This window comes from Tachysurus fulvidraco, chromosome 13 (genome assembly GCF_022655615.1).
Source record: "Tachysurus fulvidraco isolate hzauxx_2018 chromosome 13, HZAU_PFXX_2.0, whole genome shotgun sequence".
NCBI lineage: Eukaryota > Metazoa > Chordata > Actinopteri > Siluriformes > Bagridae > Tachysurus > Tachysurus fulvidraco.
Window position 1 is genome coordinate 4,854,840 of NC_062530.1, and position 19,285 is coordinate 4,874,124.

The window sequence follows — 19,285 nt, forward strand, 5'->3', positions numbered from 1 at the left end:
TCGGTGCTGAAATGAATCTAGCAGGATAGATACAGAAATGAATCTAACCTAATGAATCTGGATCTGAATCGATTCACATCAATGCTGAAACGAATCTAAAAGAATCAGACCTGAATCGAATCAAATCAATAAAAAAAGGGATCTAAATTGATCAGACCTGAATCGATTCATATCGATGCTGAATCATTTCAGATCAGCAGAAAACGAAGCATACCGAATCACTTTTTTTTTTTCTCAATTTGTTTTGTTGAGTCACGTGATAGACCAGTCATGTTTATTTTTGGAAAAAAAACAAACCCTGATTTTAGGATTAGATGCACTACCGTGCTTGTGACAGAGATCTGGCTCTCGTCCTAATTAAGATCTAAGTATTTGTTGGAGGTAACTTCTGTAACTTTTCTCAACTCTTCAGCGGTCACACTTTCAGGCAGGACACTCGAAAAATCCAGCACTCACACCACACACACATTTGGTTCCCTCTCTTCAATCAGCCTCTTCTGCCTGACACCTCATCAGGTTAGATCAGAGAGAGCCTTCGTCTCCTGATCTCTGTCACTCCTGATTGCCTGCTACACCTCCTCGCTTTCAGCAAGATGCCTTCTTGTTTTAAAGCTAATTAAAAATTTAGAGTGCATGACCTTTTAAACTGATTATAGCAGCCGAAGTTTCCATCGTATTCTCCCGTCCTCTGAGCGGGTGAGAGATAGAGATAGACAGAGAGACAGGCACGCAGAGGGCTTAAATAGAGTAGCTGTGAAAAAAATCGATAGTCAAGTGCGGTAGCGATGGAGCTGGTGTCAGTCAGGAGCCAAACATCTCAGCCTCCACCTGGCTGGAGTTTTATTTGTGTCTATTTCTTGTCCAGGATGGAGAATTTCCTCATTGCCCTGATGTCTTACATTCCGAGACTCCGTCTCCTAATGAGCCAACCTTTCCTTGCTTGCTCTGTACGTCACACTTTCTTAATTATCTGTTCAACTCTGCTTAGTTTTTGTGAACCCCTTGCTCCGTCCATTTTTTTTTACCTCAGAAAAAAAGAAAAAAAATTAAATCAGAACAGAAAAAAGTCCTTTTTTTTCTTCACTAATTAGGATAATTTATGTCTGAGTGCTTTATTGCAGGCTTAGGATTTTCTCCTGTGTATATTATTTTACTAGGACGCACAGGTGAGGAGGCAGGTTTTATTACCACACTGGTCTATTTTGTTAGCAGATGCAGCACCTCTCAGTTCGGTGCATATTTACACGCCTGCGTCGAGAGCGCGACTATTACTCTGGCCTTTAAGCTGAGAATCAGCGGCTGCAGGAAGACTGACTCGGATGCTCATTTCGGATGCGCGTCTCACTAATGCGTCTCAATAGAATACAGCTCATTTAGAAAGCTACTTCATTGCCAGTGAGCGTTCCGCAGCCTGACTTCACGTTGCAAATCGCACTGGTATGATGACACAAAGCTGTTTTTTTTTTTATTCGGTCAGAAAGGCCAAGATTAGAAACGTGGACTTTTATTTCAAAACGACACCGTCAACAAGATAATTGTACAAAGCACAAGGTGGCACATGGTGTGTGCACAACTCCAGAGCTTGGGCTTTATCTACTATGAGAAGAGCTCACTGAACGCCACACCAATGTAGTTTCAAACACTGCTGTTAGCTAAGTTAGTAAAAAACAACAACATTGTAAACATTATTTTTTGTGTAACATGCACAAACAAAAGATGGAACATGTCATGTCCAGTTCAAATTTAGGTCCCTGCTGTGCTGTAGATCTACACGGACTCAGTCAGATGTCTATCAGGAAAGAACAGTTCCTTACTGGACTCAATCTAATGAGTAGTTCTAACTATCTAATGCGCTTCTACTTAGAAGCCACATGAACCTTCCTCTGACTAACAGACCAGAGATGACTTGGGTTGGAATTTTTGTTTCAACTACTACACACTTCACTGTCCATAAGGATATTATAAGCCTTTATTATTTTTCATGACTTTACTAGAAGTGTAATTACGGTGCCGCTGTCTCTATGTGGATCTACTCAGTGCTCCATATACAGTACAGACTGATTATCCACATCCTAAGTGGGTGTGGCCTAAACTGGAACAAAACACTAAGGAAAAAAACTGAGGTGTGTAAATTCTGACTGCAAGTTTGAGTTGGACAACTTCAGCTACATCACCCATGATAAAGTGCTCTTTTAATTTCGATAACCTACATAGTATCAGGTGGTTTTTAGGCTTAAGCATAAACCGTTTCCTTGCGTTTCAAGACACCTTAATGACTAACATGAGTATTTAAGTCAGATCAGTAACTGATCGGTTGAAGATGGCGAATTGCTGCTTGCGATGTACCTTAAGTATATCTATTGTACTGAAAAACGGAAATTGCTTTATTGCTACTGTTAAGGATTGATTTACAAGTGAACCTCCATTCATCTGGTGCACATGGAAAAAGCAAACACAGCTACGCTTTCTACCCAGGACGTGTCTTTCACAGACTTTTGGGCTAATATCTAAATATAAATGTGAAAGTACCATAGCAGATGGCCCATATTAACTATGTGACTTGTTTTATAGCCATTAAATATTTTCATATACGTAGTTGACTTGTTGCATATAAAATGCGCATAAAAGGCAATTTAATGATATTGCAGCTGTTTATTTGAAAACTGCAGGACTGCAAGTCATCAGCTAAAATTTCTAGATCATCACAGATGAGAAGGTAAAGGAGATGCTTAGGGAACATCTCTCAGACCTTCTGTAAACTTTTTAGGAACTATGTAACTTGGCAGGGGTTTGCGATATGACAGAAATACTATATCACTGATCATATCAAGAGGTTTCTGAAAAAACAGTGACGGAATTCTGTTTTAATTTTTAATAAACACTAAAATGTATATTTTAATAAAAAAATAAAAATAAAATTATATATATATATATATATATATATATATATATATATATATATATATATATTAAACAGTGAAAGGAAACATATGACAAAAACATCAACAATATCTTGAGGCATAAATGAGGTTCTGTTAATTAGAGAAATTAAAGCACATGAAGTTGTATATTGCTTCATGCTCCCACTTTTAAACAGGAGCCTAAGGGTTAACAAACAAGAGAGCGGAACCGATCGAGGAGGTTTGCTGCACTTAGGCAGCATTTACTGCCAGTGCTGATCATCCCGTGCTGACTATGACAAGTGAGGCTAGCAGGCTAGCTTTTGAGGCTGATTGATGATTTTGCAGTACACAAGGGGAGCACAGAGCTTCAATTAAAGAATGTTTTTTTGAAATATGAACACAGGTCTATAACTCATTATGTCAAAAAATGCAGCTATGTATAAAATAACAACAACAGGTGATGGTGGTGGTAAGGTGGCCATGCCATGGTAAAGATAGGACAATTAGTGACTGAAAGTTCAGTGATTGGTTGTTAGTGTGAACTGTGGTGATCAGTGATTGGTTGTTAGTGGGAACAGTGGTGATCAGTGATTGGTTGTTAGTGGGAACAGTGGTGATCAGTGATTGGTTGCTGGTGGGAACAATGGTCATTAACAATTGGATATTGTTGGTGGGAACAGTGGTGATCAGTGATTGTTGGTGGGAACAGATCAGTGATTGGTTGTGGGTGGGAAAAGTGGGGATCAGTGATTAGTTGTTGGTGGGAACAGTGGCGATCAGTGATTGGTTGTTGGTGGGAACAGTGGTGATCAATGATTGGTTTCTTGTATTAGCAGTGGTGATCAATGATTGGTTTCTTGTATTAGCAGTGGTGATCAGTGATTGTTGGTAAAAACAGATCAGTGATTTGTTGCTGGTGGGAACAGTGGTGATCAGTGATTGGTTTCTTGTATGAACAGTGGTGATCAGTGATTTGTTGCTGGTAGGAACAGAGGTGTTCAGTGATTGGTTTTTGGTGGGAACAGTGGTGATCAGTGATTGGTTGTTGGTGAGAACAGGGGTGATCAGTGATTGGTTGTTGGTGGGAACAGTGGTGATCAGTGATTGATTGCTTGTATAAACAGTAGGAATCTGTGATTGGTTGCTTGTATAAACAGTAGTGATTAATTTTGCTAATCAGTGATAGTCATGTTTTTCACACTGGTGGTGAGTAGAACCAGCAGCTGTGATGTACTGTAAGCTGGAGACAATAACATCTGCTCTAAAAGTTGCTAGATTTGGTGTTGGTCTTTTTCTTAAAATAATGTCACTAAAAGGATTAAAAAGTCATCAGATTTAGCAGAAAAATCAGTAAGCTGCCAACAACCATCAACATGACTGTCATAGATCCGATGTTGGACCTTAATCGAGTTCCATCAGCTACTCAGTTTTGAGCCTGCAATGGATTTTGATTCTCTGTTAAGTCTTGTTGGATAAAAACAGCTGTCAGATGAATAAATGTAAATGCAGGTGTGTGTGTGTGTGTGTGTGTGTGTGTGTGTGTGTGTGTGTGTGTGTGTGTGTGTGTGTGTGTGTGTGTGTGTGTTTCTGTGTGAATTGACTTTAACATCGGCCATTGCTACTGAAATAAAGGCGATGATGCAATTTTAAGAGGCATGCCTTTTAGGAAGTTAAAAAAAGAGATGTGCCTCTCAGGACTTTCAATAAGCCGACCCTCTACTTTTGTGCCTCAAAAGTAATTTTCATTTAAACTTGGGTGGAAAAGCAGACAGCTGCTGCACAAAGATGCTGATAAAACAAAAATAAAGCCTTCAATCTCTTGTCATTTGTCAAGTTTTCAATTCTTACAGTGTTTAACACGCACTTATACACACACAGTCACACAACCTAAAGTATACTGTGATTCTCAGTCAAAGAAAGCTCCTGTAAAATATATACATATAGAACCTCTAACTTTTATTCAAATGATTTCCAAGTGCCTTTATTCCAATCCCTTGAAAAGAAGGAAATCATATCATAGCCAATCCTCAAGCCTTTCTGATTCAGCTAATCCTTGTCCTCTGACATTTCTCTCTCGCCGTCTGTGTGATTGCATTTATTGTTATTATTGTTAATCAGAAGTCACAGAGGTCCCTCGACCGGGTAGGTGAAAGAGAACAGAATAAATACGGATAAATAAATAATAGCAAATAATCCCAGAAATGTCATTAAGCTCCAGGAGGACAATGCTGTTTTTATTTATTTATTTTTTTGGTTATTCTATTTATTTTATTCATCTTTATATATTTATTTTCATGCCTCTGAAATGATGCTTCATAACACAGTAAAATTTACTGTTCACCTCATTAATATTAATGGAACTGGTTGGAACAAGTTCTTAAATTAATCTCCAAAATGACATGACATTAATTGAATATAGGAGAACTGCGAATGGTAGATGGATGACATGGTTTGGTTTCAGAAAACGGGACGATGACATCCTCGTGTTATTATATTGTATTTTACTCAGTACTGCATCCTGGCCATTATTCTGCCTCTTGCTTGATAGATACCTGTAAATTGTGAGAAGAGAGCCTTGTTGTTCTGAAAAAAAAAAAAGAAAGAACAGATTTGTCCTTTTTATCATTTTTTCGACCAGGCTTCTGAATCTGCATCCTTTTTTTTATGATGGCTGCTCAAGTCTCCGTTCCACTTTTTATTTAATTATTATTAGATTTACATTTACATCATTTGGCAGACCCTCTTATCCAGAGCGACGTACAAAAGTGCTTTTAAGTCTCCATTGATGAATACATTAACACTGGATTACTGACCAATTAGTTAGACCAATTACCAATTGGATTAGTGACCTAGGAACACTAAAGCTGTTCAGTTTTTTTATTTAGGTTTTTTTATGACGTACCTAAACAAGGGAAAAGTGCTAGTTTAAGTGTTCCAGGAAGAGGTAGGTCTTCACCCGTCGTTTGAAGATAGCCAGTGACTCAGCTCTTCGGATATCTAGAGTAAGTTCATTTCACCACCTCGGTGCCAGAACAGAAAAGAGTCTTGCTCTATTCCTACCTTTTACCCTGAGAGATGTGATTGTACAAGGTAGATCTGGGGGAGCGAGGTGCAGTGCGAGGAGTGATAAGACCTTTGAGGTAAGAGTGAGCTGGTCCATTTTTGGGTTTGTAGGCAAGCATCAATGTTTTGAATCTGATGAGTGCAGCTACTGGAAGCCAGTGGTGGGAGCACATCAGTGGGGTGTTATGTGAGAACTTCGGCAGGTTGAAAACAACACCTGCCAGCAGGGAGTTTCAGTAGTCCAGTCTTGATATGACAAGAGACTGAACAAGTACCTGGGCAACCTGTGTGTACAAAAATGGCTGAATCCATCTGATGTTGTAGAGAAGAAACCAACATGAGCGTGTCACATATACAGTAGCAACCTGTGAGGAAAAGGACAGTTGATTATCCATGGTTATCCCAAAGTTGTGAGCTGTGACAAAAGGAGAGATCCGACTAGGACTCTGTTGTTGGATTTAAATTTGTTTATTGCTTCAAATAATTTAAATTTGTTCATGCTCATCGTATGTACAGTATAAGACGGCTTTATCTAAGGAAGTGCTTTTGATGGCTCTATCAATGAATACATTGATACTGGTCCACTGGGTTATAAAGTAATTACATCATCAGTCTAAAAATATATGAAATGAAATTGGGGCTTAAAAGCCTTTAATTATCACCACATATACTGTTGGGCAATTGAGCTGCTCCAGGAGCATTAAGGGCCTTGTTCAATTGCCCAACAGTGGCAGCTAGAACCTGGACTTTTCAATCAACATCTCAGAGCCTTAACTACTTGAGCCACCACTGCTCCAAGGATCAAGGACACATGTGCGACAAGAGTGCAGAATATGGGATGTAATATAGAAAGAAACTCACACAGCTATTTTTTTTGTGTGACATTCTGCTCCTGAGTGGTGCAACAGAAAAAACATTGTCAGTGATTTGTAGAAATCTGTGAGTTCATGTATGTGGAAGGGAGAAAACAGTGATTTTCTCTGTGTGCTACATTTCCCAGCGGTAGCAGATGGATACTTGTGCTGCAGGAAGTATGTGTTAGCCTTCATCCTCAATGCTTGGTAGCTGCCGAATGACATGGGAGAGCTAGTTGGTGTTGGTGGCTTAGGGATTGAAAGAAGAAATAGAGGAAACAAAAATGTCGGACTTCAACAAAATAGATTTTTTTTTCTTGCATGTGGTATAAATTAAGAGAAATGAGCTCGCCATGCTACTGAAAGAGTGCAAAGACTTCGGTCCCCAAGACGGCTTTACGCCCGATTCGCTCCAAAAAAAAAGTGAAATAAAAATCTCAGCACAGAATGCGTCGACAATGCTTTTGTCAGGTTATATGAAGTGTCTACTGCACAAGACTGTCTGAGCTTCTGTTGTAGAAAAGTAACACTGAACACTTACTTTTCTGTCTAGAATTTCAATTTAGGCAAAATAATATCGGCATAAAACCAAAAATGTTATATAGATGTTTGTTGTAAAATCAATAGAGATGACCTGGGTCAATCTGACCTCCACAGAGAACAAGGTTGAATATTGCAGTGGAAAGAGAAAATAACAAACCAAGCACTAAGTCGCAAGTGGAGAGAAAGAGACAGAGAGATGGAGAGAAAGAGCAAGGGATGAGTAAGGGGCTGTAGAAAGGAGCTAAGGTGGATCATGGGTAAATAGAGCCATTAGGGACAAATCTATTGCAGTGTGGAAACAAAATCACATCATCAAACAAGCGAAAGAGAGCAATATGACGCTGCAGGCCTCAGGGGCACGGTGCAGAAATGATAGGCCTCCACAACATTTATCTTTATCAGTCGGAGGGAGAGATAGCAGAGTGAGAGAGAAGAGATGAAGAGAGGGAGAAGAAGCAGGACAAGGGGGAAGATGTACGGCTCAGCCACTGCATCGCGTACCACATTCATTTATTCCAGTATCTCTCTTCTAACCACTTATAACTCTCTCTCTCTCTCTCTCTCTCTCTCTCTCTCTCTCTCTCTCTCTCTCTCTTCTTTCTTTTCTCTTTTCTCCTGTTTTCATTTCCTGTTGTTTTCTTATTCCAAGCTCCTACATTTACATGCCCTGGCACCCTCTTATCTCAGGTGGTCCAGAATGTTCTGGCATTTCATCCTTTTTTTATTTGTATGTTATTTTTTATTATTATTATTATTTTTTTTTACTTTTTTCTATTTCTTTGCTGATGCGCTTGACTCATCGCTTCGGAGCCATGTCCTGTTCGGTTATGATCCAGGAGAAGTAAAAAAAATAAAATAATAAAAATGTACTCGGCAAGATACTATCGATGCTTTTTCTTTCCTCTTACTCTGAGATATTTACACAGAGGTCTCTTCAGGACATTAATAGAGAAGCAGGTGTCATATTGATTTCTGCATTGGCAATTACCGCTTCCTTAGAGAAGGAAGGTAAAAGCACATATCCCTTAATTATAAGGTTATTTGGACTCTATGGGGATTATAGGGAACGGAGCAGCTCGTTATCTGTTCACCGGCTTGCTATTAAAGTTGCTCTTAAAACAGATGATTTGCTTTGATTTAGTCTTGAGCTTACATATCTGTAACATAAAAGCGAAAGAGTTTGGATACAAACCCATACTGACGGATAATGACAGTGGACTTCTCGATTCTGATTAGTCAGAAAAGTTTTTTCTTTGTATATAAGGTTCATTATTATATTGACAGTCTTACACTGTTTCTATAGCAACGACACAGGGACTTATAGCGGACGCCCCGCAGAAGCGGTTTAAAAAACGCACATGCGATTGTTGATACGTTGAAATTCTTTTGGTAGAAAGAAAAAACTAATTTGTACAAAATTTCACAAAATTCTACGAAAGTTCATACTTCATCAAGTACATTCTGGGATTCTTTGTGGATGTATTGCAACATAAGTATTTTTCTTCTTTTTCTTTCAATTGTTATTGTTCTTCTTCTTCTTCTTCTTCTTCTTCTTCTTCTTCTTCTTCTTCTTCTTCTTCTTCTTCTTCACACTTCAACAGAGACACACAGGGAGTGAAAGTGAGAAACGATGTACAGTACAGACCAAAAGTTTGGACACACCTTCTCATTCAAAGAGTTTTCTTTATTTTCATGACTATGAAAATTGTAGATTCACACTGAAGGCATCAAAACTATGAATTAACACGTGTGGAATTATATACGTACATAACAAAAAAGTGTGAAACAACTGAAAATATGTCATATTCTAGGTTCTTCAAAGTAGCCACCTTTTGCTTTGATTACTGCTTTGCACACTCTTGGCATTCTCTTGATGAGCTTCAAGAGGTCGTCACCTGAAATGGTCTTCCAACAGTCTTGAAGGAGTTCCCAGAGATGCTTAGCACTTGTTGGCCCTTTTGCCTTCACTCTGCGGTCCAGCTCACCCCAAACCATCTCGATTGGGTTCAGGTCCGGTGACTGTGGAGGCCAGGTCATCTGGCGCAGCTCCCCATCACTCTCCTTCATGGTCAAATAGCCCTTACAAAGCCTGGAGGTGTGTTTGGGGTCATTGTCCTGTTGAAAAGGTGGTGTGTCCAAACTTTTGGAAGGTGTGTCCAAACTTTTGGTCTGTACTGTATGTTCTGTGGTCATTATAATTGCAAAGTTAAAGGTGGGGTCTCCATTGAGAAATGCTTAAGAAAACTCAGTTGGAACAACAAACAAAACAAAAATCAAAACAAACGTGTAGCCAATAAGCAGAAAGGGGCGTGTCTTGTCAATATGCAGCGGAGAGAGTGTTAAGTGCACATGTGTGACATTAGCAAAAATCAGTTTTAACATTGACATGGCGGATAAAAACAAAGAAGGAAAGCGAAGAACTCCTGAGCTAAACGCTGTTACTACACAAATAACACTTCTTTACTATCGTAGTAATGTAGAGAGGCAGCTACAACCGCGTTTTGTGTAGTAACAGTGTTTAGCTCAGGAGTTATTGACTCGGGAAATTCAACTTTACTTAAGACGCCGAGACGCTTTTTTCCTTCTCGATAGGTGAGTAACGTTGGTTTTGCTTTGTTACACAGAACTAATATATGCCTTTGTCCTTTACATGATTATGCTTGTGTGTCATTTTTGCTTGTTTATTTATCTGCAATCGTATTGTTCTTCCCTTCAGCTATGATAAAGACACATTTCTTTCCATTAGTTGCCTGGGTTACGTATGTATGTGTGGGCGGAGCTATAAATACAGGGGTGGGACCCATTTGGGTTAGGAGCGTGTTTGTTTTGGGGATTTTATATGTCAACATTGGCTTTCAAACAACGGAGACCCTGCCTTTAATTGCAACTGTAAGTAAAAATATTACTAAGACAAATTTCAAATTTTCAAATAATATCTATTCATTCATTCATTTTCTACCGCTTATCCGAACTACCTCGGGTCACGGGGAGCCTGTGCCTATCTCAGGCGTCATTGGGCATCGAGGCAGGATACACACTGGATGGAGTGCCTTTTCAAATAATACAGTATAACACAACAAATTTCTAGAATATAATATAATATAATATAATATTATATTATATTATATTATATTATATTATATTATATTATATTATATTATATTATATTATATTATATAATTACTTCAGAACATGCTTATATATGATCACACACATTCTATAACCACACAACCCTGTTTCCTTACTTAATGTTAGATTTTTTTTTTACTTTAGTTTTTTTTTTTTTAACAAGTGTATAAATGATAAAGTGTACAAAATGTAGAATATATTATTCAGTGTATACAAGTTTATATGGTGTATAAATTGGTAGTAGATCTCAGATATGTTAACCTGTTATTCTCCAACATAGTCAACTCCAAAATTATTGGCACCCTTCAGAGAAATGAGCCGAAATGTAGTAAGCTTAAAAAATATGGTGGCAAAACTTCTGTAATTAAATATGTTTACTAAAACTGGGATCCTAATAAACTATTCATCTTATTATTTACATGGCAATACTAATGCTAACAAACTCATTTACACCCACTAATGAAAAAAGTCTATAATGATAAATATGAAGTAATCCTATAATTTATGTTATTAGTGGCTAATTTAAGGAATGAATTTTTTTTCCTTAATTAACATTAGTTCCTGAAAATTGAACTTCATTAGGAATAAACCAAAGGCATTGCTTCCAAATTCATTTGTAATGTTTATAGGTAAAATGTTAACTAAATAATAAAAACATACTTTACTCATTCTTATTCCATCTACTGTGTGACTCAAATCAAGCCTGAATAAATTAGCATGAATAAAATGACATCTTTTTTGGAAGAAAAAAAAAACAAAGCTGATAAACAACCTTACTTTTAAATTCTGCAAATTAATCACAGATAACCCATTAATTAACATATTTGTTTATGTTCATTACTGTTGACTTATTAAATGGAGTTAATGGAGATTTTTTTTTTAGTTATTAATAACATCATTTAACAGAATTACAAAATGTAAAATTTGCCCATGTTTACTTATGGTCTAAATAATACTAAAGAAATAAATCAGAATAAAGCCGCATAAAAAAACATAAAAAATAAATAAATAAAAATAAATAATTGTTCTTTTTTGGCTTAATATCAACAGTGTTTAAAGTTATTCGATATGAACAGAGTTTATATTACAGAGATTAGTAGCAATGTATTTTGGCCTACAATCAGGAGAAAAAAAAGTAAGATTAGTTTCATTTATTTGCCAGATCAGTAAAAAGTATTTTTGTTTAAAAGGCAAAAGACTGAAGCAGGTTTAAGTCTCCCAGCTTTAAGGTGTATTCAGGTTAGACTAGTTTTACATGGGACGGTGGAGTGATGGAGTCATCATTACATTTAAGCTGTAAATTGCCTTGTTTTATTATTTTGTGTCATGACGGTGCCACCAGAAGAGGGACCTGATCCCCAGGCTCCAGTGGGAGAAACTCACAGTTCTCCCACAGTACGTGACGTGACATGACGTTACATACAGCTAAGTACGGAGACCCATACTCAGAATTTGTTTAATTCTGCATTTAACCCATCCAAAGTGCACACACACACAGCAGTGAACACACACACACACCATGAACACACACATGGAGCAGTGGGGAGCCATTTATGCTGCGGCACCCGGGGAGCAGTTGGGGGGTTCGGTGCCTTGCTCAAGGGCACCTCAGTCGTTGTATTGCCGGCCCGAGACTCGAACCCACGACCTTAGGGTTAGGAGTCAAACTCTCTAACCATTAGGCCACAACTTCCCCTAGTACAGAGACAAGACCAAAATTTACGAGGAAACTGAAGACAAGAATTTATTAACAAAAATAATGGAACACGGGACACACTCAGGGAATAAATTGTACAACAGACCGATGACTAGAACAGGACAGGACCAGCAGGAAACAAAAGAAAACTGTATGGACAACCCATGACCCATGGGATTACCGTGGAGAGAACCACTTGGAGACAACCACACCATGTTTAATCTGCCAATGCCTCAGTCAGCTTTGTGCTCTGGTCTTTATCACTGAACATTTGAAGACTTCTGCAGAAATGAATTAGTGTTGTCTGTAACACACTCAGATATTACCCTGATCTATTAGCTCCTTAGGAGCTCTAGGTTGCACAATTCCACTCGACTATAAACTGATGTAGAAAGGATGTTTCTGTCCAGTCCAGTGTCACCCTAATAAGGATGAGCTTCCCTTCTGAGTCTGGTTCCTCTCAAGGTTTCTTCCTGATATCATCTCAGGGAGTTTTTCTTTACCATCGTCATCTCAGGCTTCATCATTACGAATCAATGTTAGCTATATATAGTACTTTGATTTTAAATTTGTATTCTTTTTCTATGTTTCTGTAAGCTGTAAGAGACTATTTCAGTTGTTAAGAGCGCTATACATATAAATGATTAAATAAATATCTCAAAGACTCAACAAAGGATAAGCGCAACACAACAGGTAAATATAGTAGAGACAATCAAGGTGTGCAAAAGGTGGGGAAACAGAACAGTAAATTGGGCGGGGTTAGGTACAGGTGAAGACACACATGTAAACAAAAACATAGCACAAAACACAGACAAAGGCATAGAACAAACTCTGCCTCTAGTGGTCTGGCAGGGAACTGTACAAGTGGTCCATGCCAATTTTGTGCTTCATTCATTCATTCATTCATTTTCTACCGCTTATCCGAACCTCTCGGGTCACCGGGAGCCTGTGCCTATCTCAGGCGTCATCGGGCATCAAGGCACCCTGGACGGAGTGCCAACCCATCGCAGGGCACACACACACTCTCATTCACTCACACACACACACACACACACTACGGACAATTTCCCAGAGATGCCAATCAACCTACCATGCATGTCTTTGGACCGGGGGAGGAAACCGGAGTACCCGGAGGAAACCCCCGAGGCACGGGGAGAACATGCAAACTCCACACACACAAGGCAGAGGTGGGAATCGAACCCCAACCCTGGAGTTGTGAGGCAAACGTGCTAACCATTAAGCCACCGTGTCCCCCTTTTGTACATCAATTCCTAGAAGAAAAAAAAATCCTCTACTAAATGTAATAAAATACGAACATTTAAATTAAACTCCTTTAGTGTACTGTGTTTAATTTTTTAAGCTTGAAATCTTATTCTTTTATTGGCAGAGTAAGCCTAAAATATGCCTAGAAATAGAATAAATAACCTCATATTTGGTTTATTTATAATCTTATAATAATAAATAGTAGAAATGATTGTGATTTTTTTTTACATTTTCTTTTTACTTTTTTGATATGTATACTATGTGAATACGATTGTTAATAATTAATAAACTTTATTTTTAGTAAAAAGGAGGCGGTTCATAAGCACAAACTTTACGCTAGTGTGTAGTTTGTAATGTGTTACAATAAAAGGAAAGAAGTCAAATTAGTTATCAGGTATCGATCTCATTCGAATGGCGTAGTGATGAAGGGTTACCTCGATGAACAGGTTGTTCACTTGCGCTCCAGCTTTGGAAAAGAGCTGCTTGCGTGAGTTGACAGCATGCAGCCGCAGTTAAAGTGAGACGTCACATCGAGTAACAGTAGATGTCTCGGTGCTAGACAAGCTGTTATTTTTAGTTATGTTGCAGCATCGGAATATCAGAAACGAAATGTTTTCCAGTTGTTTGTTTTTATCGCTTGCCTTCCGACGGGTGACCCGCTCGCTCAGAAGGTCACGTCGCTTGGCAGTTGTCGTTGCCCATGTTTTTTTTTTTTTATTTGTTAAAAAGGAGAATTTGAATGTCACTGCATTCTCATAGGATGCAGTGCCAATGGTTAAGGAAACAAAGAACAACAATATTTAGTTTTAAAACACACACACACATAAAAAAAATGCATTTTTCGTGGTAATCATGTTACCAAGCTGTTACCAAGCTGTTATCCTGCTCCATCTGAAAGGTTCCAGGTGTTTTGCTATTGTATCTGTGTTTGCACTTTCATTTCTGACATTTAATGATGTCTTGAAATTATCCAGCCAGAGTCGCTGATGTGATACTGTGCTTCTATTGTGGTCCAGGCCACAGAGCCATTTAGTGTGGTTTCTATTTCTCCCTCCCTCCCTCGCTTTGCCTCGCTCTCTCTCTATCTCTTTCTCTATCTTATTTTCTCTCTTACAACACACACACACACACACACACACACACACACACACACACACACACACACACACACACACAGCCAGTAATACCCAGGGGAAATTTGGAGGAGTCTGCAATAACTCTCTCTCTGTCTCGCTGACCAGTTTGTTTTGCCGCGTTTCTTTTTCCCCTCCGTCCGTGTCCTGTCACTCATATTATGCTTTCCTTTTTTTTTTGGAGTCAAGGTTCATCTCACTCTGAATGCCTGACCCCCACCCCCCCTCTCCACCTCCCGTATACATGTACACTCAGAGACAGCCAGTCTTCGCAGAGAGATAAAAGGCCTTCATGAGATCATAACTCTGAATTTCGGAAGTCTGAGGAGAATCGATCGCACACCTGCCTCAGGAAAACTCTTGCATTAACGCTGAAGACAAGGAACATTCTTAATAAAGCAGGGGGACACGGTGGCTTAGTGGTTAGCACGTTCGCCTCACACCTCCAGGGTTGGGGGTTCGATTCCCGCCTCCGCCTTGTGTGTGCGGAGTTTGCATGTTCTCCCCGTGCCTCGGGGGTACTCCGGTTTCCTCCCCTGGTCCAAAGACATGCATGGTAGGTCAATCTGCTCATTTTTCTATTGAGTGTGAAGAGTACACATGGTGCGTGATACACTGAGTGTGGTTTAAAGTGCTTAAGAACCAGCACTGTACCAAATGGGAATCTGAGGAGGCTGCTACAGTATGTGGTCAGTCTGTTTGAATCTTTAACTACCGATAAAAAAAAAAAAAAAAAAACAAGCAGCAATTGAAATAATGAAATAAAAAAAGGTCACTGAGGGTTAGCATGTTTGTCTCACACCTTCAAGGTTGGGGTTCGATTCCCACCCTCCGTCTTGTGTGTGTGGAGTTTGCATGTTCTCCCCGTGCCTCGGGGGTTTCCTCCGGGTACTCCGGTTTCCTCCCCCGGTCCAAAGACATGCATGGTAGGTTGATTGGCATCTCTGGAAAATTGACGTAATGTGTGTGTGTGAGTGAATGAGAGTGTGTGTGTGTGTGTGTGCCCTGCGATGGGTTGGCACTCCGTCCAGGGTGTATCCTGCCTTGATGCCCGATGACGCCTGAGATAGGCACAGACTCCCCGTGACCCGAGAAGTTCGGATAAGCAGTAGAAGATGAGTGAGAGAGAGAGAGAGAGAGAGAGAGAGAGAGTGATTAATTGCATAAACATTTTATTACGGAAGTTCTAAGAGACCATGGGTTATTCCTTTTTTTTTTTCTTTCTTGTTTTATCTTGATCACGATTTAAAATTCTCATGATCTCGACATAACAAACGTTGTTTTGTTGTTCAACTTTATTAATACTGTATAGTGTCCCTGAATGTGTAGTCAGTTTCATTAACAGCTAAACTAAGGGACCGGGACGTCTGCACTGGCCACAGAGAGATTTATAAAGATGCCATTTAAATGGTTTGTGGCTGACTGGAGCAATGGTCAGAGAGGTGCATTACATTCAGTCTGGATTCATCGAAGTAAATTGATGATGGAGATTTCAGACGCTAATGCGCACATACACCAACAAAACTGACACCAGCGATCGGCCACTACACGATACAAACTCCAGCTTGTAGTCGATTTCATTGCCAGCCAGCTTGAGGGACCGGAACGTCCGCAGGGCTACATGATGATGTTTGAAAGATGCCGTTGAAATGGTTTGTGGCTGAGCAGAGCAATGGTAAGAAAGGTACATTACGTGCAGTCTGGATCCATCTTACAGATAGTTATACAAAATACTACTGTATGTTTCTCTACTGAACTTCATTTAAACTTCATTTCTAATGACTCGACTGAGTGTGATCAATTCACGTAGTATTCACATAAGACCAGATACATTGTGAAACCTCACAAGGATGTTGGGCACAGAGAAGATCTACTGTATAATACAGGATGACATTTAGTCGATTAAAACATGCATAAAACACCGACATCATGGGTTTGAGTCTCCATCAAAAAAATCTCCATCAAAGTAAATTTATGATGGAGATTTCGGATGATCATTTTTCTTACTATACAATTACGTCAAAAATATGTTGAGATCAAGAGAAAATGAAGTCGTGATCATGGAAAAAACAGCTTGTTATGTCGAGATCACGAGAAAATTAAATCGTGAGAAAAAAATATAATAATTTATGGCCTCTTAGGACTTCCATATTTTACTGAAGCGTTAAAGCTAATGATTTTTTTTGTACCACCGTTGCTCGTACAAGAAAACATCTTGTTTTTTGCAAAAAATCCTGTTATTATCTGACACATGGGTTATTGATTTTATTTTCCTAACATAACCGACGCAACACTACTTTTTACAACGCTTACCAATCGAAAGGTTCGGATAAGTGGCACGGTTGACAGAATTATTCCAATGTGACTTTCTGTTTTGCTGAAACGACGATGGTTGATTGTCATTATTATGTACAGGATTGTTAATTGTGAAGGAATCAGTGTTTATACATATACAAAATGGGTCACACTTACTGTACCGCAGCTAGCCGATCAACTTGGATCATAAAGGTTCCGTGAATTTGCTCAATTCAGATGTGTAGTTTAAATTTCCACCTGATTGAACTGACTAACGTTTAGAATCCCTGCATAATATCATACACAGAGCTAACACCTACAATGAGACTCAAACCCATGATGTCGGTGTTTTATGCATGTTTTAATCACCTAAATGTCATCCTGTATTATACAGTAGATCTCTTCTGTCACCAACATTCTTGTGAGGTTTCACAATGTATCTGGTCTTATGTGAATACTACGTGAACTGATCACAATCACTCTACATGTCACGGACGCGGGATAAAAACGGACCCAAACGCAGGACAGCTAAATGAAAACAGGATTTATTAACTTAAAAAAAAAAAAAAAACACGAAATAGGACAAAGACAAAACCAGACATGAAGACAACAGGATTCCGTGCTGCACAAGGCAACACGGCTTAACTAAATACTGATAATAATCAAGACACATGAGGGACAGGTGAGCAGAGGCGGGGAGGAAGAGCCAAGGGCGGGGCAGACACGTGAACACAGAACGTAAGCACAAAGCACATGGCCAAAGTCCGGGCTGAGTCCTGACACTACATCGTTCAGTCGAGTCATTAGAAATGAAGTTTAAATGAAGTTCAGTAGAGAAACATAGTATCTTGTATAACTATCTGTAATATTTGTATGCAAATTATATGGCAGTTTTTTTCCTTAAATTTGACTGACTTCAGTACATATTACTGTTACATAAAACATTGGCGATCTTTAATTAAAAACTTGTGTATTTAAGGTGTTTAGTTGAGTAGATTTGAGCCAAACATTAAGTAAAACTTTTAGAATATTTCTATACACTCCACTTAATAGCACAATACTTTTCTAATAAGAATAAAATGTTTTATAGTAGTAACAAGAGGGGGGGGCATGGTGGCTTAGTGGTTAGCACGTTCACCTCACACCTCCAGGGTTGGGGGTTCGATTCCCGCCTCCGCCTTGTGTGTGTGGAGTTTGCATGTTCTCCCCGTGCCTCGAGGGTTTCCTCCAGGTACTCCGGTTTCCTCCCCTGGTCCAAAGACATGCATGGTAGGTTGATTGGCATCTCTGGAAAATTGTCCGTTGTGTGCATGTGTGAGTGTGTGTGTCCTGCGATGGGTTGGCACCCCGACAAGGGTGTACCCTGCCTTGATGCCCGATGACGCCTGAGATAGGCACAGGCTCCCCGTGACCCGAGAAGTTCGGATAAAGCGGTAGAAAATGAGGCTTTTACTATTGCATATTAAAGATATATTATGACATTAGTTTATACTTTTTATTGCTAGCTGGTTGTCCGAGCGTCTGCCTATCCATCTCCACATCCTTTCACGATTTTTGTTAGTGAGATATCTAGAAAAATGTTGGTTGAAGGGTTAAATATTTGAAAATTATTATATTTTGTAACTAGGTCAGAATGGTCAAGGTCATAGCAAGGTCAAACATCTTTGAAAGCTTTCTTCCTGGTTGAAGGATATCTTGAAGTAGACGTTTCCAATCGTATCCGCAAATGGCCGGTTTTCATTCCGATTCCACTTGTTTAATTAGTTGAGCTTGGCTTACAAAGTACTATGTGTTGTGGCTTCTCCTGAATCAATGACAACATTTGGCAGACATCATCATATTACGTTAACAACATTTGTTAGATTCCTCTTTCCAATTGAGCATTAATGGCCTTGATCTAGGGACCAGAAGTTGCAGCTTATCAGTACTGGGATTTAAACTCACAACCCCTTCTGATCAGTAGAACATCTTTAACCAGTGAGCTTCCACTACTTCACCCGACAGTGTGGGTATCTCTGTTGACACCCTTGGCATCAAGTTCTGATTTTTGTTATTACTATTTCTTGCTATTCTGCTATATTATATTGCTACTGACCTCATACTTCAACTTTTGCTTTATCAGGTTACATTTTGCTGCTGTGAATGTTCCCATATGTCTAACGAGATTTCCACATCCTTATCCAAGATTTGTTCCTAAGAACTGCTCCTGTACTCATAAAGACTGTCCCGTGTTCTTCAGTCATCGAGGATTGACAATAGTAGTCACTTCCTTCGGTGATAGGAATTGGAGAAGAATGACTGTAAATGTGATGAGATGAATTAGATATAATGCTGATAAAGTCTCTCTCTCTCTCTCTCTCTCTCTCTCTCTCTCTCTCTCTCTCTCTCTCTCTCTCTCTCTCTCTC

At 39.1% G+C, this 19,285-nt stretch overlaps 1 protein-coding gene across 1 annotated transcript in view; it reads left to right on the forward strand.

Moving 5' to 3' along the window:
• cd276 (CD276 molecule) overlaps positions 1-19,285 on the forward strand; it is a 100,312-nt gene that overhangs the window by 48,755 nt on the left and 32,272 nt on the right. The gene's annotated exons all lie outside the window — the stretch shown is intronic.